Source organism: Dendrobates tinctorius, unplaced genomic scaffold (assembly GCF_039654945.1).
Source record: "Dendrobates tinctorius isolate UK_male_01 unplaced genomic scaffold, ASM3965494v1 ptg000202l, whole genome shotgun sequence".
Taxonomy (NCBI): domain Eukaryota; kingdom Metazoa; phylum Chordata; class Amphibia; order Anura; family Dendrobatidae; genus Dendrobates; species Dendrobates tinctorius.
Window position 1 is genome coordinate 2180110 of NW_027361869.1, and position 26157 is coordinate 2206266.

At 45.3% G+C, this 26157-nt stretch overlaps 1 protein-coding gene across 1 annotated transcript in view; it reads left to right on the forward strand.

The window, feature by feature from the left end:
* The first annotated feature begins 971 nt into the window (after positions 1 to 971).
* NTN3 (netrin 3) overlaps positions 972 to 26157 on the forward strand; it is a 97157-nt gene continuing 71971 nt past the window's right edge. Inside the window, exon 1 of the mRNA XM_073553584.1 lies at positions 972 to 1510. The gene's annotated coding sequence lies outside the window, so the exon portion shown is untranslated. The remainder of the gene's footprint in view (positions 1511 to 26157) is intronic.

A 26157-nucleotide genomic window follows, 5' to 3' on the forward strand; every position in this document is an offset into this window, starting at 1 on the left:
TTTTACCCCTCATCAGCACAGAACGCCAGCCAAACCTGCTGATATCGACAGGTTTCGATGACAGTCTAATGAGTTTGGGGCTACTGACAGATTACTGTTGGAGGAAATAAGAATCTGGCATGTCTGATTATGGACTAACAATCCTTTATCTACCTAGAGATAAGGTGCCGCCAGAGGAGTCTGGCAGCGGCTCTCTCATAGAGTACACAGAATCAGCAGAGAACGATGTAAGTGACCTGACAGCCAAACAATCGTCCAATCGTTATCAAAGTGTATTGGGAACTTAAGAGCCCCCACGCATATTAAGTGAAAATTGGTCTATTAACAATTGTTAACCGATCATTTCATGGCCCAAAATACATTACAGACCAGATCCGACAATATTAGATTTTTTTCAGCCAGTTCTGACCTGGAAAAATCCAACATGCCAACTAGTATTTTCAATAGTCAGTTGAAATGAATGATTGTTCACCAAAGCAACCATTGATCGTTATGGTTTGAATTGACCATTTTGACCAACTTTAATCTAACATGTATGAGCTTGCTTAGTCATCTTACTCAGCCAACTAGTATCTTGCTCTGTACTGATGAGGGGCCAAAACTCTGGAACAATGCAGTCTTTAGATTTGGATGTGTTTCTGGTTTGGCTGATATGAGATACTGGCATATCCGTGTGAAGAAAAGCCTTGCTATTCCTCTGCCCATACTAGATATGTTTTTGTCTTACACAGTAGGAATCTTATCCCACCAAAATTATGCATATTGCCAATACCTATTCTGCTATATCCTAAATGATGGCTGATGCAAAGTGACGTCAAATACCAGAGACGACAAGAACAGACTGCAGAGAATAATGAAAAAAAAGAAAGAAAAAAAAAATCACAATGCAGCAGCGAAATAAAATAGAATGGAAAATTTGGAATTCCCGTCCCTCCATAATGACTTCATTCTGGTGTTGTGTCCTCATCACTTGCTCTCTCTTCATCAGTAGTGTCTGAGACACACGCACACACACATTACTTGCAGGGACCCCCCTCCTTTCACACCGGAGAGCCTCGAAGGAGTGATACTTAGAAGTGGGAGGGGGAGGAATAGCCAAAGCAAAGTGTATTGCCTTGAAGTGGTAGAGGAGAGGAAGCACACTGCTCCAGTATGTAGCACATCTCAGCTTGCTCTCTACAGCACAGCATCAACCAGCAGACGGATCCTCTCCTACCCTAAGGACATTCTTGAAACTTCAACTTCATCATCATTCTGCATTTTACATCCTCTTTCTTTTTTTTCCCCCCATTTTTTATTTACACCCCACCACCCAAATTTTATCTCCACATTTGAAGGTTGCAATCTTGCTGGGAGAAATTCAGCTTGTGAAATCCAATAAGAACCTTGTATTTCCCTGACTTTTCTTAGAAATCGCTAATGGAAATGGCCGGTGTGATAATGTGCGGATACTAACCCCAGATCGGAACAGAAGATTTGGTATCCGGAATATTGCCACTGTCTCCAAATTGTAAGTTCCTGACTAATTGCCATCCAATCTCTTATCTTGCACAATATTACCTATACTGTAAGCTCCAGGGAAAGGATCATCCGTGTTACATTCATATGAAGCCTTTTTAGTTGTTTTTTATAGCTTTATGTTTTTTTTTGTTTAGTTTTTATATTAAGACCCAAGAGAAACTGCTGCTTTCCTCATTACACTTGCAGAATTCTTATCATTCTTCTCAGACAAGTGTTGCTGGACTTTTTATCTCATAATTTACTTTAAATCACTTGGAACTGTATATATTATTTTTTTTTCTTCGGCCGTGAGCCAATATCTTCCGCAATGAAAGGTGTCTAGAGATGAGATCTTATCGTCACGCAATATCTACTGGGGAATCCAAAGAGGAGACCTGAGCTCTAACAATAGTGATGTTCATCTTTTATCTACTATCTATCATATATCTATCTATCTATCATCTTTCTATTTATCTATCTATCTACTATACTTGGGCTCTATCATTTGTATTAGAAAATGAAATGAGCGTTTGACGATAATTTTATTAATTATTATAATAACCATACAATTTCAGTTTTCATTTCCTCCTACTAGGATGATCATTTATAATTGATGACGCATCTGTAAATTGGGGTAGATAAATATTGAAATACATTTTAGAACTAAATCGTGAAGCGAAATTGAAATTGTTGTGTAGTTAGTAGGAGACTGGAGAATATTTCTAAGGATGGAGACTTTTTTTTTACAAGTTGAAAAGTTCAATTCCACATAGATATATAGATACATGTGAGATAGATAGATAGATAGACGGATAGATAGATAATAGATAGATAATAGATAGACGGATAGATAGATAATAGATAGATAATACATAGATAGATGATAGATAATAGATAGATAGATGATAGATAATAGATAGATAGATAAATAGATAGATAGATAGGTAATACATAGAATGATAGATAGATAGCAATACATAGATAGATAGATAATAGATAGACAGATAGATAGATTCTGGAGCTCTATTCTATAATCAGTTTTCTGATCTTGTTCATCTAGAATTGTATTGCTAGGCCCCAAAGTGAGACAGACAGATGTTGGATAAGATAAGATGATAGATAAATGTCATTTCATTTTTTGGGGTGTGTGGCAGTAATTGTTTTTAGCTCAGCTAATTAAAAGCAAATATCAGCACCTGTAATAATCATAACGCAAAGATCTAATTGCCTTACGTGTCCATGTGCAAAAAGAAGACAAATTAAAAAAAAAAAAATAAAATAAATTCCACTGCATATTAATACAAATACCACCTACAGATGATCAAATCTTCTATATTGATTACATGGCAATGCTTATTCGGCTTGTTAGGTATATACGCTGCTTGTCATTTTCCATTTACGCCACAGCAGCTGAAACACTACCGAGCCTACTCCAGCACCTGTCCGACATCTATTTTACAGGCCGTGATTTGTGCATTTTACCCTGGACTGGCGCTGTCACTTTTTCCTACCTCTTTATTAAGGATTATTATATTGTTATGGTATTCTTATATTTTACTATGCCTGCACCTATACTACTCCTAGCTGGACATTGCTAAGTATACTAAGCATACTGTGATGAGAGCTGCAATTCTTCCACTGACAGACTGACTAAATTCTAGTTACGGTCTGTCTCTCTATCTCCCTCTGCCTCAGATCCATCCAACGCTCATATGACAAATTTTTTTAATAAATATACATTTTGAAGAATTTTTTTCGGAGTAATAAAACCGTTATACAATGTCAGATACAATCCCCTGTATGCACATACATATGCATCAGTATAGATCCGTGCAGTACGGATTTGCGCTCATATGCGGGTAAAGGTCCTTTCTGTACCTCTTCGTGTCCCCAATTATATAAGATTTTTTGCTTCTGCTTTGAGTCCTTCCCTAGCCGGTGGGAACACCTGTCCGAGTGTGCAAATCTCAGTGCCCCCTGCTGACCACTGCATATTAACCTATTGTGGTGCCGCTTACGTCTTCACGTGGCCACATAAATCCTGTGTGAACGGCATCTCTGGTGTTCCATAGGCTGCTTTCTCGGTACATGTATGCCCAGTACATACCAGTTTGCACCGCTGACATGGACTGAGCTGTAATTGACGCTGACTGTCAGCAACCATAGGTGTATAGTTGTACTAAAGGTTGTGCGGACAAAGGTTTTCCCATCATCTACACACAGAAACATAATAAGACAGGAGGTGCATGGCTAAGAAAATGGAAAGTGTCCACCAGGGGGAGCTGCTTCCTAGCTGCAGCTTCTCCTATTTTTGGAGCGCAGCACTGTGCCCCATGTAGCAGGACGGGTCAGGTACATAACTTTTTGTGATTTCTGAATACGTTTCTTTTTTGCTCTTCGTTATTACTGTCATAATATTTCGGAAAGCTCTCTACATCAAAGGTCTTCTGGGGTGAGGACGACATACGCTCATTATTACTAGACTTGAAGACTCAGTAAATTACGGTGCAGAGGATATTTATACAATTCAGTATAATCTCAATTAATAAGGATGGATAAACTCCCTGGATTGACATTAATGGCTTTTTGCATGTGTAGAGAGTACAATATTCGGTACAGGAGAGGCAGAAAAACCTTTGCTAGGAGCTGATGTCTGATCGCTTTGCAAATAAGAGCCGCAATTATCGATACCGAGTCCGGTCCCGTATTTTCTGCCACCAATAAGATGGAATGACTGGGTATCCGGCTATACCTCACCAGTGTGTGTTGTGCCTCATATGGCCATAAAAAAATTACCACAAGTTGACAAAGGTGTTGTCTGGCGCTGCCGACTTCCGCATTGAGAGGTGAGTGACACTCGTCACGTGGGCACATATCTGCCGGGATATGTAGAATCGGCAGGTGTCGTGCACCTATCGTAATGACTATGACAGACCTGCCGATCATGTACGCGTCCTGGAAAGTACGTGCATACACAGCGTTACAGACACCACTCACCTCCAGATGCAAAACCGATGCAAACGTTTTACCTGCTGCATGAATGGGGGCCAAGATCCAGAGCACGAAAACACACTATAATATCAGAACTATACCCCTGTATGCCCCTATGTCTGGTTTTATGAGCATCTTAAAGGGAATCTGTCAGCAGTTTTTGCTATGCAAACTGAGAGAAGTATGATGTAGGGGCACAGACCCTGATTCCAGCGATGTGGCTGCTTTCAGTCAGTTTGATACAATCACAGCTTTTCTCTGCTGCAGAGCTAGTAGAGCTCAGAATACTGAGCTCTGTATTACCCCACCCACATCACGATTGGCGGATTTCTGTATACACTGTGCATAGAAAGATCTGCAAATCAGTGGTGGGGGCGTGGCTGGATCAGGAGAGATAATCTCCTGCTCATAAAACACTAATTTTATTGATACAGTAGCACAGAGTCTAGGAAGTTACACATCGCTGGAATCAGAGGATATTGGAGAGTTAGAACTAGATCATTCTAATAATGAGGTTAGAAAATTGTTTTTGATTAGCTTAGAAAACAGAACGCTCCGAGGAGCTCTCACTTACGTATAAGTACATGTGTAGTTACTAAAAAGGGACTGGCACATCACTTATTCCTTCAATTAATGGAAGAAGGTAAAATCTTCCAAGGACCAGGAGACAGCTAAAGGAAATTTGATTCCTGCAACTAAATAGGAAAGGATTCTTTACAGTTAGAGCAGTCAGACTGTGGAATGGCCGACCACAAGAGGCAGTAACGACAGACACCATTATCAGCATTTAACCCCTTAACGACCGCCGATACGCCTTTTAACGGCGGTAATTAAGGGTACTTAAACCACAGCGCCGTTAATTCACGGCGCTGTGGAGAAAGTGAATAACGCCCCCCAGTGTTGGATTTTCTCCGGGGTCTCGGCTGCCGGGGGTAGCCAAGACCCCAGAGAACATGAATCGGTCGGGTTTTTACCGACCCCGCTTTTGCGATCGCCGTTATTAACCCTATAACGGAGACCGCAAAAAAAAAAAAAAAAGCTGCGATTTTACATTTAATTTCTCTTTCCACTGATGTGATCGCACATCAGAGGAGAAAGAAAGATTGTCCCCTATCCCCCCGATACCTCTCCGGTGGGCGCCGCCATCTTGGATCCGGGGAAAATGGCGGGCGCATGCGCAGTGCGCCCGCCGGGAATCTGCCGGCTCTGGCTGGCAGATTCCATTCATTCATTTTGATCACGATGATAAACTATCATCGTGATCAAAATAAACAAAAAAGTACATAACCCCCCCGTTTATCACCCCTTTAGTTAGGCCAACATAACGAAATAAAGAAAATATTTTTTTTTTCAGTTTTCCATTAGGGTTAGGGCTTGGGCTAGGGTCAGGGTTAGGCTAGGGTTAGGGTTGGGCTAGGGTTAGGGCTCGGGTTAGATTTAGGGTTAGGGCGAACTAGGATTAGGGTTAGAATTAGGATTAGGGTTGGGATTAAGGTTAGGGTTGGAAATGGGGTTAGGGTTGGGATTAGGGCTAGGGGTGTGTTGGGGTTAGGGTTGGAGCAAGAATTGAGGGGTTTTCACTATTTACCAACTTTGGGGGTCTAAAAATTGGGTCTAAAAAATCACTTCTGTGGAAATAAAAAAGACTTTTTATTTTCACGGCTCTGCGTTTATAAACTTCTGTGAAGCGCTTGGGGGTTCAAAGTGCTCACCACACATCTATATAAGTTCCTTAGGGGGTCTAATTTCCAAAATGGGGTCACTTGTGGAGGGTTTCCACTGTTTAGGCCCATCAGGGGCTCTGCAAACGCAACATGACGCCCGCAGACCATTCCATCAAAGTCTGCATTCCAAAATGGCACTCCTTCCCTTCTGAGCTCTCCCATGCGCCCAAACAATGGTTCCCCCCCACATATGGGGTATCGGCGTACTCAGGACAAATCGCACAACAACTGTGGGGGTATTATTTCTCCTGTTACCCTTGTAAAAATAAAAAATTGGGGGCGAAAAGATCATTTTTGTGGAAAAAAAATGGATTTTTTATTTTCACGGCTCTACGTTATAAACTTCTGTGAAGCACTTGAAGGTTCAAAGTGCTCACCACACATCTAGATAAGTTCCTTAATGGGTCTAGTTTCCAAAATGGGGTCACTAGTTGGATGTTTCCACTGTTTAGGCCCATCAGGGGCTCTGCAAACGCAACATGATGCTCGCAGACCATTCCATCAAAGTCTGCATTCCAAAATGGCACTCCTTCCCTTCCAAGCTCTCCCATGCGCCCAAACAGTGGTTCCCCCCCACATAAGGGGTATCAGCATACTCAGGACAAATCGCACAATAGCTGTGGGGGTATGATTTCTCCTGTTACCCTTGTAGAAATAAAAATTTGGGGGCGAAAAGATCATTTTTGTGGAAAAAAATGGATTTCTTATTTTCACGGCTCTACGTTATAAACTTCAGTGAAACACTTGAAGGTTCAAAGTGCTCACCACACATCTAGATAAGTTCCTTGGGGGGTCTAGTTTCCAAAATGGGGCCACTTGTTGGAGGTTTCCACTGTTTAGGCACATTAAGGGCTTTCCGAACGCAACATGGCATCCAATCTCAATTCCAACCAATTCTGCGTTGAAAAAGTCAAACAGCGCTCCATCCTTTGCGAGCTCTGCCGTTTGCTGAAAAAGTGGTTTACCCCCACATATGGGGTATCGGCGTATTCAGGAGAAATTGTACAACAAATTTTGCGGTTGATATTCTCTTTTAACACTTGTGAAAATACAAAAAATTGGTTTTGAAGTAAATTTTTTGCAAAAAAAAAGTTAAATGTTAATTTTTTCCTTCCACATTGCTTTAGTTCCTGTGAAGCACTTAAAGGGTTAATAAACTTCTTGAATGTGGTTTTGAGCACCTTGAGGGGTCTAGTTTTTAGAATGGTGCCAATTTTGGGTATTTTCTGTCATGTACACCCCTCAAAATGACTTTAAATATGATGTGGTCCCTAAAAAAAATGGTTTTGTAAATTTTGTTGTAAAAATGAGAAATCGCTGGTCAAATTCTAACCCTTATAACTTCCTAACAAAAAAAAAATTTAGCTTACAAAATTGTGGTGATGTAAAGTAGACATGTGGGAAATGTTATTTATTAAGAAATTTTTGTGACACATCTCTCTGATTTAAGGGCATAAAAATTTAAAGTTTTAAAATTGCAAAATTTTCAAAATTTTCGCCATATTTCCATTTTTTTCATAAATAAACACAAGACTTATCGAAGAAATTTTACCACTACCATGAAGTACAATATGTCACGAAAAAACAATCTCAGAATCAGCGGGATCCATTACAGCGTTCCAGAGTTATAACCTCATAAAGGGACAGTGGTCAGAATTGTAAAAATTGGCCTTGTCATTAAGCTGCAAACTGGCTCTGTCCCTAAGGGGTTAAAAAGAAGGCTGGATGCTTTCTCACAACAAATGGTGGAGAAAGGTTGGACTTGTTGGACCTGTGCCTTTTTTCAACCTATGTAAAAATGAAAAATCTTGGTGGGTTTTAAATCCCAGTCTTCTGAACGGGCGTCCGGTGTTGCTACTATGAATAGTTTCTCTGCTAAGGTTTTTCAGACTATTTCTCTTAAGATTTTCAAAAATCTGCGTCAATTCTCATTCGTGACCTGAAGCTGTTTGAGGTTGAGATGCAATACCAGATACAACCCATAGACCAGAGTGGTGCTGTTTCAGGATTAAAAAATAAAATAAGAGCAGTCTTTTTATTAATCTCACATAACCTGTGGAAATTAAAACAGAAAACCTTCTAAGTCAATATGAGGTATTACTCTGAGTATTCAGACCTCAAACTGTCCTTTGGCATTTTGGAAGAGGGGGTTACTCGTTGCTAGAGGCAATTAATGAAGACCTACACATTTTGAGCATAGGTCATATACCAGCTTTTGAGTCAAGGACTTTGTGACCCACTCTTGAAGTTTAAAGGAAAGTTTCATGGCGGCCTACCTGAAGTTCCTGAAATGTTTGGATTGGGCTCTTTGAATGCAGATGTTTGAGGAAGGAAATCTGGACCCCATCTCATTAAGGAGCACATGCACCGGAGGGGTCAGGAGCACGACACTCTGCCCTGCAAGAACAGAATTAACAATTGATCTCAGAGAAAAAAATAAATTACTTACAACACTGACAGTCCTGAGAAATACACCTAAATAGTCAACGTAAAAAACCTCTATATGAGGCACAAACCCGGGAGCGGTTAAGAACGCAGCACACAACTTTTACTATAGAACGCACATAACATTTTTTTTAATTAATTTTTTGTAAAAACTTACAGCAAATGGTGGATCCCCACTGATTGTGGGAACAGACCCAAGTTTGAAACTTTTAAGCATGTAAGGCAATTCTATCTAGTATTCCTAAAGGCTGAATTATGGCATGGCCAATATGTGCAGGATCGGAACACGCACATGGAATGTTCGTAATCTGTCACCATAGAGACACATAGGTCTGTTCAGGAGCTGTATACATAAAACGGTAGCGGAATCTTTCTTGTTAAATAAGTTTAAAAAAACTTCATGCAGATCAGAAAAAAGAAACACTAGCTTTTACTCATGAAGATGGAGATCCAGTGACTTGGTATATTATTCCCAAGTAATGGGAAATACCCGAAAAAAACGAATGTTGTAGCAAGTATATACTATAAATCTAATCTGGATTTGCAAAAATTAACAAACTCTTCAGATCTAAATGTTAAAGGGAATCTGTCACCAAGTTTTTGCCACCTATTCTGAGAGCAGTATAATGTGGAGATAAAGCTACTGAATCCAGCGATGTGTCACTTACTGGGCTGCTTGCTGTAGTTTTGACAAAATCACCATTTTATCAGTAGGCGATTATCGCTAAAGGACCAGGTAGGCCAAACCCGCTCCCAGTACTGATTGGTAGCATTGTGCCGATACACAGTGTACACATAATGCAATCAATCAGGGGTGTGGGCGGGGATATATAGAGCTCAACATTTAGTGCTCTGCAGCAGGTAATACAGTGATTCTATCAAAATGACAGCAAGCAGCCCAATAAGTGATACATTGCTGAAATCAGGGTCTCTGCCTCAACATTATGCTGCCCTCAGATAGAGTAGCAAAAACCTGTTGACAGATTTCCTTTAAAGGTTTGTTCACATGGATTTTCCATATTAATCAACATCCATACTTAAAAACAGTAAGGCATTGATTCACAAAACGTTGTTATTGTTAAGCCATTTTTCAGTCTTGACCTTCCGTTTCTGCTGGTGGTGTTTACGCAAAATTAAGAAAGCTTTATGAATTTGGCCCAAAATGAAAAAAGCCTTTTCTTTTGCACTGTTTTATAGTAAAATGTTACACACCACTTTCAAAAAGCTTTAAAATAGCTCGTTATTCTTCAACTGTACATCAAAAATGAAATTTTGCGCTCCACTGGAATACTTGAGAATCATTGCACCATAGTGAAATTCAAATAAGATGCAAGTGATGAATTAGCTGAAGACATGTGGATAATGAAAACTACATCCACACTGTCAAGGAAATCCTAAAATTGACGAGGAATTTAAATTAATAAATGAAAGAATAAAACAACCCAAAAATTACCTAAAAATCCATAATGAATTTGGCAGAATAGAAATGGCTAAAAATAAAACTTTCCCAAAAAAGGTGCAAACACAATGATGAATAATTATGGTTTTTCTTTATCATCTGTTTTTTTTTCTCTCTTTTAGCGCTGTTTTTGTGCATGGGAATTATTTTCTGCTTAAATTGATTACTGTAATTATCCTTATTTTGAGCATTTTTTTCCAAATAGAAATGCCACAAGAACTGACATGGTGCTACTTTTTCTCATGAAAAAAACAGCAATGTGTGTATTTTAGGATTGATTTCCCATTGAAATAAGAAGTGCTATGAAATGAGTCACCGTAGGAGGCAAAAACAGAAACACTAGCTATGTCCAGAAAAACAGAGAAGTTGGCAGCTATCGGATTGCAGACCCCTGAACCTATCAACAACAACTAGCAGTAGCCGTGGGGGGTTCCTACGGTGCCCTAGACCCCTCGATCACAGCCGGAGAACTAAATAGCCTAAAGACAGAAAGGGAAATCTAAACTGCCCCAGAGCAGACCCCAAAGCAATAGGCAGCCCCCAACATATAATGACGGTGAAGCAAGATGAAAAAACACTCACACAGATAGAAAGATAGGCTGAGAAAATGATGGGGCCCAAGCTAACTAAATAGGACAGGATAGAAAAGCTGCTGTCTGCAATTCGCCAAAACCCTATCAAAACAAGAGCCAGCAGACTGATAGGGAAAAAAGCCCTGAAGACGCTAGGCTTAAAAAAGACTATATTAGTACTCAGGTATTTTCTGAAGACAGAGCAAAAAGGAATTCAGCTCACCCCAGCAGGGAATGGCAGAAATCCAGAAAAACAAGGCAAAACAAAACCAAAACACAAATGCAAAAAGCGGAGCAGAAAACTTAACTTTTGAGGAGCAGGAATCAGACTGGTCTCCTAGAATCCCTCAGAGAGATTACCAGCAAGGCAGAAGGGCGTCGGCTGCCTTATATCCAATCAGCAATTCCAGTCACCCAGTCATCATCATCCTGCTCAGGTGCTTGGTGTGACGTCTGCCTGCGGTCTGGGCTGCAGCCGGACAACACCCCGAGAAACACTGATACCCTTTACCCCTATACAGGGATCTGGATTTATAGCAGAGCCCAGGAGGTGCTGTCTGAATAGGAGCAAAGACCAGAGCAGGACGGTCGCCAGAAAGGTGTTCCAACACAGGACACAGAGGCAATGATATCCGAGACTAAACCAGTCAGGCAGAAATGGTATAAGCACGGTAGACAGAAGCAAAGACAGATACCAGATCGAAGCCAGAGTCATAAACCAGGAGAGTCGCAGAGGTACCGAATCGTTAGACAGAAGCAGAGTCAGAATCCAGGCCGAAGTCAGTGTCATAAACCAGGAGAGTCGCAGAGGTACAGAATCGTTAGGCAGAAGCAGAGTCAGAATCCAGGCCGAAGTCAGTGTCATAAACCAGGAGAGTCGCAGAGGTACAGAATCGTTAGGCAGAAGAAGGGTCAGAAGTCCAGGCAAAAGTCAGAGTCAGTCAACAGTAATTCACACAGTAACACGCAGGGGAACCAAGAATATATCCGGCGGCCTGCAAGAGCAGTCCCAAGGTATTTGAGGGATCAGGTCATCCCTTACAGGCCCGTGGCCTGATGATGTCATCCGGACCGCCCCCAGGACCAGGCTGGATGGTAATGCACCAGCCCCTTCATGACTGACCGAGGAGCGAAGCCTGCGTCCAGCGGACGCCTGCGCAGGAGCCTCATGACTATCGCCGCCACCACTCGGGGTTGAAGCACAACGCCTCCCAGAGACCAAGGCCGAGACTGCAGGCCACGGGTCAGACGGTGATAGGACAGTCCGGCGCCTCCTAGTGGTCGAGGCCGGAAAAGCAGGCCCTGAGTCTGATGGTGATGTGATAGTCCGGCGCCTCCTAGTGGTCGAGGCCGGAACAGCAGGCCCTGAGTCTGACGGTGATGTGATAGTCCGGCGCCTCCTACTGGCCGAGGCCGGGACAGCAGGCCCTGAGTCTGGCGGTGCCGTGACAGTACCCCCCCCTCTAAGAGGGGCCTCCGGACCCTCAAAACCCGGTTTGTCAGGGTGGAGGAGGTGAAACCTGCTAATCAACCGCTTTGCACGAATGTCACTAGCGGGGACCCAGGATCTCTCCTCTGGGCCGTAGCCCTTCCAATGCACCAAATATTGTACCGAGTTTCTCACTAGACGGGAATCAAATATGCCCTGGACCTCGTACTCCAAGGCGCCCTTGACCAAAACTGGAGGAGGAGGGGACCGGATGGGATGAATTGGGGAGCGGTATACCTTGAGGAGGGACTTATGAAAAACGTTAGGAATTTTAAAAGACTGCGGGAGCTTTAACCGAAACGCTACTGGGTTAATTACCTCTAATATTTCATATGGTCCGATGAACCTGGGACCCAGTTTGGCTGACGGTACCTTAAGTTTGATGTTTCTTGTAGAGAGCCAAACCTTGTCACCAACTCCCAGGTGCGGCCCCTGGGATCGTCGACTATTGGCTGCCGAAGTCTGTCTAATTTGAGCCCCTTTTAAATTAGAGTTTACTTCGGACCAAATAGTCTTTAGACGATATATATTTTGCTCAACCCCTGGGATTTCCGACATCTTGGCCGAAAATGATCCAAAGCGCGGATGTAGTCCGAGGTTACAGAAGAAGGGGGTGGTTTTGATGGAGTCTTGGTATCTATTATTGAGAGCGAACTCTGCCAATGGCAAATGTTCCACCCAATCTGACTGATGTGCTGAGACATAGCAGCGGAGGTATTGCTCCAGCGTTTGGTTGGCACGCTCAGTTTGACCATTCGTCTCGGGATGGTATGCCGAGGAAAAAGACAACTCAACACCAATACGTCTACAGAACGCCCTCCAGAACTTCGAGACGAACTGGGTACCCCTGTCGGATACGATATTTGCCGGAACGCCGTGCAAACGTACAACGTGAAGAACAAACAACTTACTTAAGGTTTCAGAGTTGGGTAAGCCGGACAGGGGAACAAAGTGAGACTGTTTACTGAACCTGTCCACCACCACCCAAATACAAGTTTTCCCCTCGGAGGGTGGCAGGTCTGTAATGAAGTCCATGGAGATGTGGGCCCATGGACTTTCAGGGGTGGGCAAGGGCTGAAGCCAGCCGGCAGGACGGTTATGGGGGGACTTGGCGCGGGCACAGACTTCACACGCTGAGACGTACTCCTTACAGTCCTTGGCCACCGTTGGCCACCAAAAGTTCCTGGTTACCAGCCTAGTGGTATTATTGAGACCAGGGTGGCCTGCCAGGACGGAGTCGTGAGATTCTTTTAACACTCGTAAGCGAAAGGTAGCTGGGACGAATAATTTTTTGGGAGGCGTAGTGTCAGGAACTTGTTCTGATGACCTACGGATCTCCTCCAGAAGGTCCAGAGATACTGCCGACACAACAATGCCATTAGCTAATATGGGTGCTGGTTCATAGTCCTCGGTGTGTGTGTGACAAAAGCTGCGGGAGAGGGCATCTGCCCTCACATTTTTGGTTCCGGGGCGAAAGGTGATTAAAAAAATCGAACCTGGAGAAAAACAAGGCCCACCTGGCCTGCCTAGGGTTTAGTCTTTTAGCCGACTCTAGGTAGGTTAGGTTTTTGTGATCGGTAATAACAGTAATTTTGTGTTTGGCGCCTTCGAGGAAGTGGCGCCATTCCTCGAAGGCCCACTTAATCGCCAATAATTCTCGGTTGCCGATGTCATAGTTTCTCTCCGTGGCAGAGAATTTGCGGGAGAAAAAGGCACATGGACGAAGCTGAGTGAGGGATGCAGAGCCTTGTGAGAGCACTGCTCCCACTCCGACTTCGGAGGCATCTACTTCCACAATAAACGGGTGGTCCAAATTTGGTTGAATCAACACCGGGTTGGCCACGAAGCACCCTTTTAGTGTGGAAAAAGCCCTGGTTGCCTCAGGATTCCAATTAGTCACGTCCGCCCCTTTCCGGGTAAGGTCCGTGAGTGGCTTGGCAATCTCTGAGAATCCCCTGATGAATTTGCGATAATAATTCGCAAATCCCAAAAATCGCTGGAGTGCTTTCAGCGATTTGGGTTGTACCCAATCCTTAATGGGTTGAATCTTGGCGGGATCCATGCGGAACCCCTTGCCTGAGACCATGTATCCTAAGAACTGCACCTCTTCGGCAAAAAAAACACATTTTTCAAATTTCGCGAACAAAGAGTTTTCGCGCAGTCTTTGCAGTACTGAACGGACGTGTTGAGCATGAGTCACAGGGTCAGCAGAATAAATCAAAATGTCGTCCAGATATACGACGACATACACCCCACAAATATCTCTAAAAATATCATTGACGAAGTGCTGGAATACTGCAGGAGCGTTACTGAGTCCGAAGGGCATTACCAGGTACTCAAAATGGCCAAGGGGTGTATTAAAGGCCGTTTTCCATTCGTCCCCATCTCTTATGCGGACCAGGTTATATGCCCCCCGGAGGTCAAGCTTAGTAAACCAGCGAGCTCCCAGTAACTGATTAAACAGATCAGGAATGAGTGGCAGCGGGTATTGATTTTTTACGGTTATGGCGTTCAGCTCACGGTAGTCAATGCATGGTCTGAGTCCACCATCTTTTTTCTCTACAAAGAAAAACCCAGCTCCTACAGGTGAGGTGGAAGGTCTAATGAAGCCTTTTCGAAGGCTGTCTGCTATGTATTCCTTCATGGCTACACGCTCAGGACCAGAGAGGTTGAATATTCTCCCCTTAGGGAGACGGGCACCAGGGACCAATTCAATAGGACAATCGTATTCTCTGTGAGGAGGTAGTTTCTCCGACTCCACTATAGAGAAAACATCTTCATAATCCCTAAACGCATATGGAATAGAAGGTGTTTTAATTTTAATCTGGTTTACTGAAAAAGACATACAGTTACTCTGACACCATGGACTCCAGCGCACAACGTCACCTATGCGCCAGTCAATAACCGGATTATGTTGGTGCAACCATGGCATGCCTAACACAACTGGATCTGATAAATTGTATATAACAAAAAATGACATTTGTTCGTTATGTAATGTCCCCACTGACATAGAAATTTCGGCAGTAACGAATTCCACGCCTCCTTGGAATATAGATGTACCATTAATCGCAGTAGTCTGAATAGGCGCTTTAAGCCTTGACAGAGGTACACCAAGGCTCTTAGCAAATAAAAAATCCGTAAGGTTGACGGCAGCACCACAATCCACATAAGCCTTCACACACAGACGTTTCTTAGCAAACGAAAGGGAAACTGGTAACAACAGTTTGGCCGCATTTGCGGGCAATACCTGACCCCCAAAGCTGTCCAGGGGGTGATGGTCCAGGAATGTGGATTTCCAACAGCCAGCATTTTCCTTGAAGCTTCCAGGCTGCAGCATGCTTGAGCCTGAGAGTGACTTCCCAGGCTGTGCAATGTAACAGGTGTTTGGGCCAAGAATCAGCTCAGTCAGGAGGAAGGAAAAAAAAAAGGTGAGGAAAACTGCTTTTATCTGTGTTAAGTATAGACACAAAAAGCCGTTTTATTTTTTGGGCCGGATATAATGTGACGTCTGCCTGCGGTCTGGGCTGCAGCCGGACAACACCCCGAGAAACACTGATACCCTTTACCCCTATACAGGGATCTGGATTTATAGCAGAGCCCAGGAGGTGCTGTCTGAATAGGAGCAAAGACCAGAGCAGGACGGTCGCCAGAAAGGTGTTCCAACACAGGACACAGAGGCAATGATATCCGAGACTAAACCAGTCAGGCAGAAATGGTATAAGCACGGTAGACAGAAGCAAAGACAGATACCAGATCGAAGCCAGAGTCATAAACCAGGAGAGTCGCAGAGGTACCAAATCGTTAGACAGAAGCAGAGTCAGAATCCAGGCCGAAGTCAGTGTCATAAACCAGGAGAGTCGCAGAGGTACAGAATCGTTAGGCAGAAGCAGAGTCAGAATCCAGGCTGAAGTCAGTGTCATAAACCAGGAGAGTCGCAGAGGTACAGAATCGTTAGGCAGAAGCAGAGTCAGAATCCAGGCCGAAGTCAGTGTCATAAACCAGGAGAGTCGCAGAGGTACAGAATCGTTAGGCAGAAGCAGAGTCAGAATCCAGGCCGAAGTCAGTGTCATAAACCAGGAGAGTCGCAGAGGTACAGAATCGTTAGGCAGAAGAAGGGTCAGAAGTCCAGGCAAAAGTCAGAGTCAGTCAACAGTAATTCACACAGTAACACGCAGGGGAACCAAGAATATATCCGGCGGCCTGCAAGAGCAGTCCCAAGGTATTTGAGGGATCAGGTCATCCCTTACAGGCCCGTGGCCTGATGATGTCATCCGGACCGCCCCCAGGACCAGGCTGGATGGTAATGCACCAGCCCCTTCATGACTGACCGAGGAGCGAAGCCTGCGTCCAGCGGAAGCCTGCGCAGGAGCCTCATGACTATCGCCGCCACCACTCGGGGTTGAAGCACAACGCCTCCCAGAGACCAAGGCCGAGACTGCAGGCCACGGGTCAGACGGTGATAGGACAGTCCGGCGCCTCCTAGTGGTCGAGGCCGGAACAGCAGGCCCTGAGTCTGACGGTGATGTGATAGTCCGGCGCCTCCTAGTGGTCGAGGCCGGAACAGCAGGCCCTGAGTCTGACGGTGATGTGATAGTCCGGCGCCTCCTACTGGCCGAGGCCGGGACAGCAGGCCCTGAGTCTGGCGGTGCCGTGACACTTGGTAATCAGCCTCACTACCTTCCTTCACCAGAAGAGGGAGTTCATCAGACCTCAATGGTGAAGGGGAAAATGAACTCACAACAAAGAAGTATGCGGATTCAAAGAGTATTTGAAAATTTATTTTTCTGTAAGTATTTTGGAGCAGAATTGACTCCAAAATGTAATATATGTACACAGTGATTGCACCAGCAGAATAGTGAGTGCAGCTCTGGAGTATAATACAGGATGTAACTCAGGATCAGTAATGTAATGTATGTACACAGTGACTGCACCAGCAGAATAGTGAGTGCAGCTCTGGGGTATAATACAGGATGTAACTCAGAATCAGTAATGTATGTACACAGTGACTGCACCATAAGAATAGTGAGCGCAGCTCTGGAGTATAATACAGGATGTATCTCAGGATCAGTACAGGATTAGTAATGTAATGTATGTACACGCTGACTGCACCAGCAGAATAGTGAGTGCAGCTCTGGAGTATAATAACAGGATGTAACTCAGGATCAGTACAGGATCAGTAATGTAATGTATGTACACAGTGACTGCACCAGCAGAATAGTGAGTGCAGCTCTAGAGTATAATACAGGAGGTAACTCAGGATCAGTAAAGTAATGTATGTACACAGTGACTGCACCAGCAGAATAGTGAGTGCAGCTCTGGAGTATAATACAGGAGGTAACTCAGGATCAGTACAGGATCAGTACTGTAATGTATGTACAGTGACTGCACCAGCAGAATAGTGAGTGCAGCTCTGCAGTAAAATACAGCATGTAACGCAGGATCAGCATTTGAAGTATTAAAGTATTTTCACCAGGAGAAAAGTGGGTAATTTTTGTTCTCGCTGTTTCCCTGAATAGTTCGTTTTTTATTTTGTTTTATTTAGAATCTTCAATATGGTTCCTTTACAGGCCTTGTTATTTAGTCCAAATTTTATGGCTCACAATATTCTTTATGGGCGTGTCTTTAGGCAGCTCTGCATAATTCCCATTTTAGTACCTCCCCCTTGTTAAAAGCCATAAAAATGACCACTAAACAAAAAGGACCATATCTCTGAAACCATATAGCAGGTTAAAAAAAAAAAATAATTGAGTACTCAGAGGAGAAGTGGGAACAAAAAAACTGTCCATTGTTTCACCTAATGACAGATTCTCTTTAACTTTTAAAGGGGTTGTCCAGTCTTAGACTGGGATCACACATTTGAGAAACACGGCCGAGTCTCGCATGTCAATACCCAGCACTGCCGCTGGCACTCGGATCGGAGCGTGTGGTCGCATAGCAATATATTCAGCCGCACGCTCCGCTCCCGAGTGCTGGCGGCAGTGCCAGGTATTAACATGCGAGACTCGGCCGTGTTTCTCACATGTGTGATCCCGGCCTTAGAAGTCTGACGAATCGAGACAGTGCACATTGTCATGACTCCCGCTTTCTCCATGCAGATGCATGGATGTGATTTCTATACTTCTGGTCACATGTAGACTAGTCTCATCTGGCTTCTTTCAATAGAAGAGAAGTGCAGTAGTCTAGTCGGCAAGTGACTGCAAATTCGCAGATCTGATACATGCGGACAAGGGGAGTACAGAGGAGCTGTGACAGTGTGTACATCACACACTGCCACCACTATTTGATGTTCTGCAGTCACGTACAATGGCAGTAGACTACCTCTCTGAGAGCAGTCATCTATTTTAATGTAGGTTATTAAAAAAACTGTAAACTACTATTTAAATTGCAATTATACTTTTTGGAACTTGCACTCCTTACTCTGCACACTGACTGCAATAAACAAACTAGCAGTCTAGCAATTGCCTGCACAGAGCAACCATCTCCACCTGCGCTGGTGGAAAAGCCGTAAGTCACCTCCATTCCTGGCATTTTCTGGAATTAGCCCACGTAGCACGGCTATAATGGGAACTAGAACTTTACTCTGGTGCCTTTCTATCAAAAACGGCAAAAAAAGGATTTTGGAGGTTTACTGCAGCAATTAAACTTAAGTTTACTGGGTCTGTATGTTCGCTTACATTTTTATGTGGTGGTCTGCATTAAAACAAATTTAAGGTTAAGGGCCAAACAGATGTTTCTGTGACAAAGCAACAACCTACAGACAACTGACACAATGTAGATGTGAGGCGCTTAGTTGTGGGCTTTGACACTGCGCCATTGTAAATTTACAAAACAGTGTTAAAGCTCCTGCAGTCTAGCAGGAGAAGGTCCGGTCGCCAGCTGTTAGCACAGCCAAAGACTCTGGGCAGAAGACAGAAGCAGTTTATCACTGTTTCCGTCTTCTCTTTTGACGGCTACTTAGCGCTTAGTGAGCACTATGTAGAAAGCAGAAGCATCAGCAGCGCTCACGTCTGTAGAACCTGGCAATCATAAGTTAGCAAGGTCTCTCCCTGGTGTAACAAAGCCTAGCAGATCCAGATCACCTCTGTCTGTACGTTTCATCACCGTTTTATAAATGTTTTCCCCTTTAACTGAGGCATCTATGTGCCCCCCAAAAATATATGACCCCTACAGATCTTTTATGATCTCTGGAGGGATAAATTATCTAAGAAAAAAAATCTTTATATGTAAAAAGCATTTACAAAATTAACAAAAGAAAAAAAATTACATAAAAAAAATGTACGACAAAATCAAATTGTGTTAATGTAAAATTTTCTCACAAACATACAAAAAAAACCTATTCATATCAGGTATCTAGTTCTGTCCCCATTGGGGCTCACAATCTAGACTCCCTATCAGTAGGTCTTTGGAGTGTGAGAGGAAACCGGAGAACCCAGGGGAAACCCACACAAACACGGGGAAAACATCCAAACTCCTTGCAGATGTTGTCCTTGGTGGGTTTTGAACTCAGGACCACAGCACTGCAAGGCTGCAGTGCTAATCACTGAGCACAGCTGAGACACTTGCCCTTGTTTCCATGTCAAAGTAATGGGTTTTTGGCTGCCATTCTTCCATGAAAACCACTTCTAGCCAGACTTCTCTAAACAGTAGATTGGTCAAGCTATGTCCCACTAGTAACTGAAAGGGCTGAGATGATGGCACTGCTGGACATCTTCCAATTTCGTACAATGTCTTTTATCTGCTGCATGAAGTTGCTTTGGACGACCAGTGCGTTTTTTTTGTCACTTCTTCAAAGTGCTTGTACAGCACATCTTGAAACCCCTGTCTGCTGTAAAATCTTTTCCTGGGAGTGACTTTGCTGATACAGTATAACTACCTTGTGTCTTGTTGCTGAGCTCTGTCTTGCCATGGTGGATAACCAGTGACATGGAATTGTCTTCCACAACTTCATTTTTATAGCACAGCTTGTCTGTTCCTCACCCAGTTTTAGGCCTCCTACACAGAAGTTTCAGTTAATGACTGTATTTCATTGTACAAATGAAAATAATGATCATTATAATATATTGAGTATATCTGGCTACTCATACATCTCTATATATAAAAGTGTGTGTGTGTGTATCACCAACCAATCACGAAACATCTTTCATTTCATCAGAGCTGTTTAAAAGAAGCTGAGCTGTGATTGGTTGCTATGCGCAACAGTTTTCCTACTCCAGAAAACACCTCAGCAGACACTGAAATGGAGAGAGAAATCTAGCTTCCCTGGGAACATAAGCTCCCAGCCATTGTCTGCCCCCAGAAAGGAGCAGAGAGCACATGACAGAAATGGATCCCCCCCTCCCGTGCCCATATACACATCCTCCATCCATAGGCACATCTTCCCTCTTAAAGGGATCATTGGTATGGAAGTTAGGGCAAATCCATCCAGCTCTTTGGTACTGACCCCAGGCCTCTCTTAAAGGGATACCCGGTATGGAAGTCAGGGCAAATCCCTCAGTGCTCTGATTCTGACCCCAGGCTTCTATTAAAGGGATCCCCGATATGGAAGTTAGGACAATTCCACTTAGTGTTCTGGTTCTGACACCAGGCTCTCTTAAAGGGATCCTTTCACGGGGTCCTTCTCTGATACCACACAATCAAAAGAGCGAGGGAAGTGTGAACAATCCCAAGACCTCCGCCCAGGGGTGGATTAAGGGTAGCCAGGGCCCGGGGCAGTTCAGACTCTGTGGGCCCCCCTCGTCACGTGACGGGGGTCACGAATCGTAGAGCCACACTCTACATAGAGAATAATGGGGCCTCCAGCACCGACCTCCACCCGCAAAGCCACACTCTACATAGAGAATAATGGGGCCTCCAGCACCGACCTCCACCCGCAGAGCCACACTCTACATAGAGAATAATGGGGCCTCCAGCACCGACCTCCACCCGCAGAGCCGCACTCCACATAGAGAATAATGGAGCCTCCAGCACCGACCTCCACCCGCAGAGCCACACTCCACATAGAGAATAATGGAGCCTCCAGCACCGACCTCCACCCGCAGAGCCGCACTCCACATAGAGAATAATGGAGCCTCCAGCACCGACCTCCACCCGCAGAGCCACACTCCACATAGAGAATAATGGAGCCTCCAGCACCGACCTCCACCCGCAGAGCCGCACTCCACATACATGGCTGCTCTCAGTGCTCTGTGCTGGGCGCACAGGACCTGTGATGAGGTCACAGGAGGGGAGGAGACAGGGGTCACATGATCGCAGGCCCTGATACCTTACCTCCTGTGATCTCATCACAAGCCTTTGCACGCTACCAGCAGCATCAGCGTTCACGCTACTTGTAGATGCTGCTGGTAGCAGAGCACATAATGCCGCCCCCACGGTCACTCACTTTTAGGTGGGGAGAAGATGGAGTGCCATTGCAGCAGCCAGCAGGAATGTGGTGGGGGCCCCCTTAGAAGCTCTTGTGGTGGGGGCCCCGGGGCTGAAGCCCCGCCTGCCCTGCCTATAATCCGGCCCTGCGCGGTGGCGGATTATAATGGGGCAATTTACTGGCCTGGGCTGTGGGCCCCTTAACCCCACTGGGCCCGGGGCAACTGCCCAAATTGACCTCATTATAATCCGCCACTGCCTCCGCCATGCTACCGTTCAGGAGTCCCACTAACAAACGCATCCAGACAGAGTAGGGCACCTGCATCACAGCACACTACTGCTCAAAGTCCTTGAAGAACCCCTCTACATCTCCGGAAGCCTCATCAAATGGCTTAAAAACTGTCCGGATGATCCGTACAGGCTCCCGGATCGTTGGGGTTACACTCCACATTGCATTACTCCCTCTTTCAAGCTCCATTGCTTCTTGTCTCCGCTGTGCCCGGCGCGCAGCCTCCTCCTTGTACTCCTGAGAGGCGCCTGGGCCCAGAACCGCCATCTCTTCTTCGTACCACACCAACCACTGGCTTTTCTGGATGGGGATCTCTGTCTCCAGTGCTCATCCTTCAGACATCTGGGAGGAGGTGGCCAGGCTAGCGCCCACCAATAGATCAATTAAGGCCTCTTTAGTCAGTCCCTGGTAGTTTGGGCCCAGGTCTCTGGGTCTCTCCTGTAAACTGGATACAGTCCAATTTCTGTACTCACTCTGTGGGTGATTCTCCATTGGGTTACACTCTGTTGGTCCCACCGCTGCCACCAGTTGTCACGGGGTCCTTCTCTGATACCACACAATCAACAGAGCAAGGGAAGTGTGAACAATCCCAAGACCTTTATTACAGGCAAAATTAGAAGGTCCATAAACAATCCACCACACTGAGGATACAATTGTCCAGAACAAGAATATAGTCCAGTAACAAGATAAAATGTCCAGGGAGATGAGATTCCAAAACTCTAGCATCCAGAGGATAAAATGGGTCCAAACGCTTTCTTCTCTCTGAGGTGCAGTCTTTACACAATGCTCTCTACAGAGGAACTGACTTGTCCAGCTCCTGTCCTCCCCACCCCCTTCCTTGTGTCCAGAGGCAGTCAAACAGGTTGGGGCGGTTTGCAGGCCTCCCAGAGGAGAACAAAGGAGCCTTGATTAAGGAACTACAGGGGGTCATCAGGAGACAGATACAGTCAGGCTGTAGACTTATAAGGCAACAAGAAAAACACTATGAAAATAAGTGAAATAGAAATATACACAAAATGATATCCACATAGCATATCACACCATCACAACCTCTCCCCCCCCCCCATAATAAGTGAGCATGCTATGAGGTCTACACAGACCTCTGGCCTGCTCACTTTAGTCCACATTGCTCAATCATTTATAATTCCTTGTACAGTGGCAGGGGTAGGTCGGCCTGGGCAGCCTATGGTTCTTCTTGTCGAGACAGACCATCGGCGTTCGGGTGTTGGCTTCCCCGCTTGTATTGGATGGAGAAGCTGTAGGGTTGTAAGGACAAGCTCCACCACAGCAATCTTCCATTGTCCCCTGATGCGCGGTTCAGCCATGTGAGGGGGTTGTGGTCTGTAACAATTGCAAAGTCTCTGCCATACAAGTATGGCTGCAATTTTTTTAGCGCACATACGATGGCAAGGCACTCCTTTTCAATAGTGGCATAGGCAACTTCCCGATCCAGTAGTTTCCCACTGGCAAAAGCAACAGGATGTTCTTCTCCGGCAGCGTTCACTTGGCTAAATACTGCCCCAATCCCAAAGGTGGATGCATCTGTCTGAACGAGGAACCTGCACTTATAATCCAGGGCAGCCAAGACAGGAGCAGTGACGAGGGCTGTCTTTAATGCTGAAAAGGCATCCTCGCATGTAGTCGTCCACGTCACATTCCTAGGCATGTTCTTGCGGGTCAGGTTGGTTAGAGGCTTGGCCAAGGTGCTGAAGTTAGAAACAAATCTGAGATAGTAACCAGCAGTTCCTAAAAATGCAAGTACCTGCTTTTTAGTCTGGGGTCTACACCAGTTGCTAATGGCTTCCACCTTGGCAGGCTCAGGTCTTAGGGATCCACCCCCTACTCTATGCCCGAGGTACTGCACCTCAGCCATCCCTATTTGGCACTTATCAGGGCGAATGGTCAGTCCTGCAGTAAGGATACAGTCTAGCACTATGCCCAAGTGTTTAAGATGTTCCTCCCAGGTTATGCTAAAAATGGCAATGTCGTCTAAGTAAGCACAGGCAAAGTCCTGACATTGTTGTAACAGTCGATCTACCAGTCTCTGGAAAGTAGCGGAGGCAGTTTTCATCCCAAAGGGCATTCCCAGGAACTCAAAAAGCCCAAATGGAGTAATGAAGGCCGAGCGCTCCCGAGCGTCCTCCGTTAGGGGTATCTGCCAGTACCCCTTGCTCAAGTCTAACGTGGTCACAAATTGGGCACTGGCCAGACGATCCAATAGATCATCAATTCTAGGCATGGGATAAGCATCACTCTTGGTGGCATCATTTAATCATCTGTAATCGACGCAGAAGCGTGTTGTACTATCCTTCTTGGGGACCAGGACGACAGGAGAAGTACAAGAACTGTGAGATGGCTGAATAACTCCCAGTCGTTTCATCTCCTCCAGTTCATCCTTTATCATGCCTTGAACAGCCTCTGGAACCCGGTAGGCAGCCTGCTGGATGGGGCGTTGACCGGGGGTTTCCACATGGTGGCTGGTGAGAGTAAAATATCGTCCTTTTGTATATCCGATAAATGGGAGCCCAGGGGCACTTGTTCCAGTGATCCTCCTGCTTGGGCAACCTGGAGATCGGGGAGATACTCGTCGGCGGTGGTATCACTAGGGGGGTGGCAGACAGCTAGAACAGGCAGAGAGATCGGTTGTGGTAGTCTTTCAGCATGTTAATGTGGACGGTTTTCTGTCGTCGACCACTAGAGTCCAGAGCAATAATGTAGATAGTGTCATTAATTTTCTTGACAACCTGATAAGGGCCTTCCCACACTGCTTGAAGCTTGTTGGCAGGGGAAGCAGTAATCATGAGCACTTGTTGTCCTTCCATAAATTCCCAGTTCCTGGCATTACGGTCATACCAGGTTTTTTGTCTGGACTGGGCCATTCGCTGATGTTCTTTAGCCAAGGTAGCTAGCTGGGCGAGACGGTCTCTGAACTCTAGAACATAGGGAACGATGGGCATTCCGGTATCTGAGATGTCTCCCTCTAAATGTTCTTTCAGAAGAGTGAGAGGCCCACGGACCATCCGGCTAAACAGTAGTTCAAAGGGAGAGAACCCTGTGGACTCTTGGGGAACCTCCCGATAGGCGAAGAGGAGATGTGGCAAGTACTTTTCCCAGTCTTTTTCAACATCAACAAAAGCCCTCAGCATATTTTTTAGGGTTCCATTAAAGCGTTCACATAGTCCGTTGGTCTGCGGGTGGTATGGGGTGGTGCGAATGACTCGAACACCACAGGTATGCCATAGGGACTGGACCAGATCTGACATGAACTGCGTGCCTTGATCCGATAATATTTCACTAGGAAACCCTACCCGGGTAAAGATGGTAACAAGGGCCTCGGCTATCTTTACTGCTGTAATACTGGACAGGTCCACAGCTTCAGGATACCTAGTGGCATAGTCTACCACGGTCAGGATATATTTTTTCCCCGACCAGCAGGGGTGAGCCAGAGGACCTATGATGTCGACAGCTACACGTTGAAATGGTTCCTCAATTATGGGCAGGGATTGCAGGGGTACGTTATGTCGAGCTCCTGGATGCCGCATTCGCTGGCACATATCGCAGGTGTGGCAATAATGGGCTACCGACTGCGAGACGCCCGACCAGTAAAAACTTTGGGTGAGTCTCTTTTCAGTCCTTTTTCTCCCTTGATGCCCAGCCAAGGGGATGTCATGGGCCAGTTGGAGTAGCTGTGCCCTGTACTTTTGAGGGACAATGAGTTGCCTGGTCATTGCGTCAGGGTTGCCCTGGTCACTGAGATTTGTTACACGATAATACAGTCCGTTTTCTAGAGTGAAGCCATGCCCATTATCTCCCATGTGCCCAGTTTCTGCCTTTCACCTAAGGGCTGCTAAGGTAGTGTCACCCTCTATTTCTCTCCTAAACTCCTATCTGTCCCAAGACTCTCCCAATGTAGTAGTAGCGAACGAATTGCTTACCACCTCTGATGTGGTTCGTGGTGGTTGCTCCCCGGTGAGGACCGGATGACTCCTTGTGTCCAGAGGAGGTCAAACAGGTTGGGGCTGTTTGCAGGCCTCCCAGAGGAGAATAAAGGAGCCTTGGGGATTAAGTAACTACAGGGGGTCATCAAGAGACAGATCCAGTCAGGCTGTAGCCTAAAGGGGGTTTTACACATAGCGATATAGCTAACAATATCGCTAAAACGTCACTGATTTTGTGACGTTATAGCGATATTGCTAGCGATATCGCTATTTGTGATACTTACCTCCGACCGGCTCCCCCGCTGTCTGTCGCTGATCGCGCGAGATCGGGCAGCTCCATTTCTCGTCGTCTGCTTCCTGCTGGGCTTCCTGCTGTGTGAGACGAGCGAC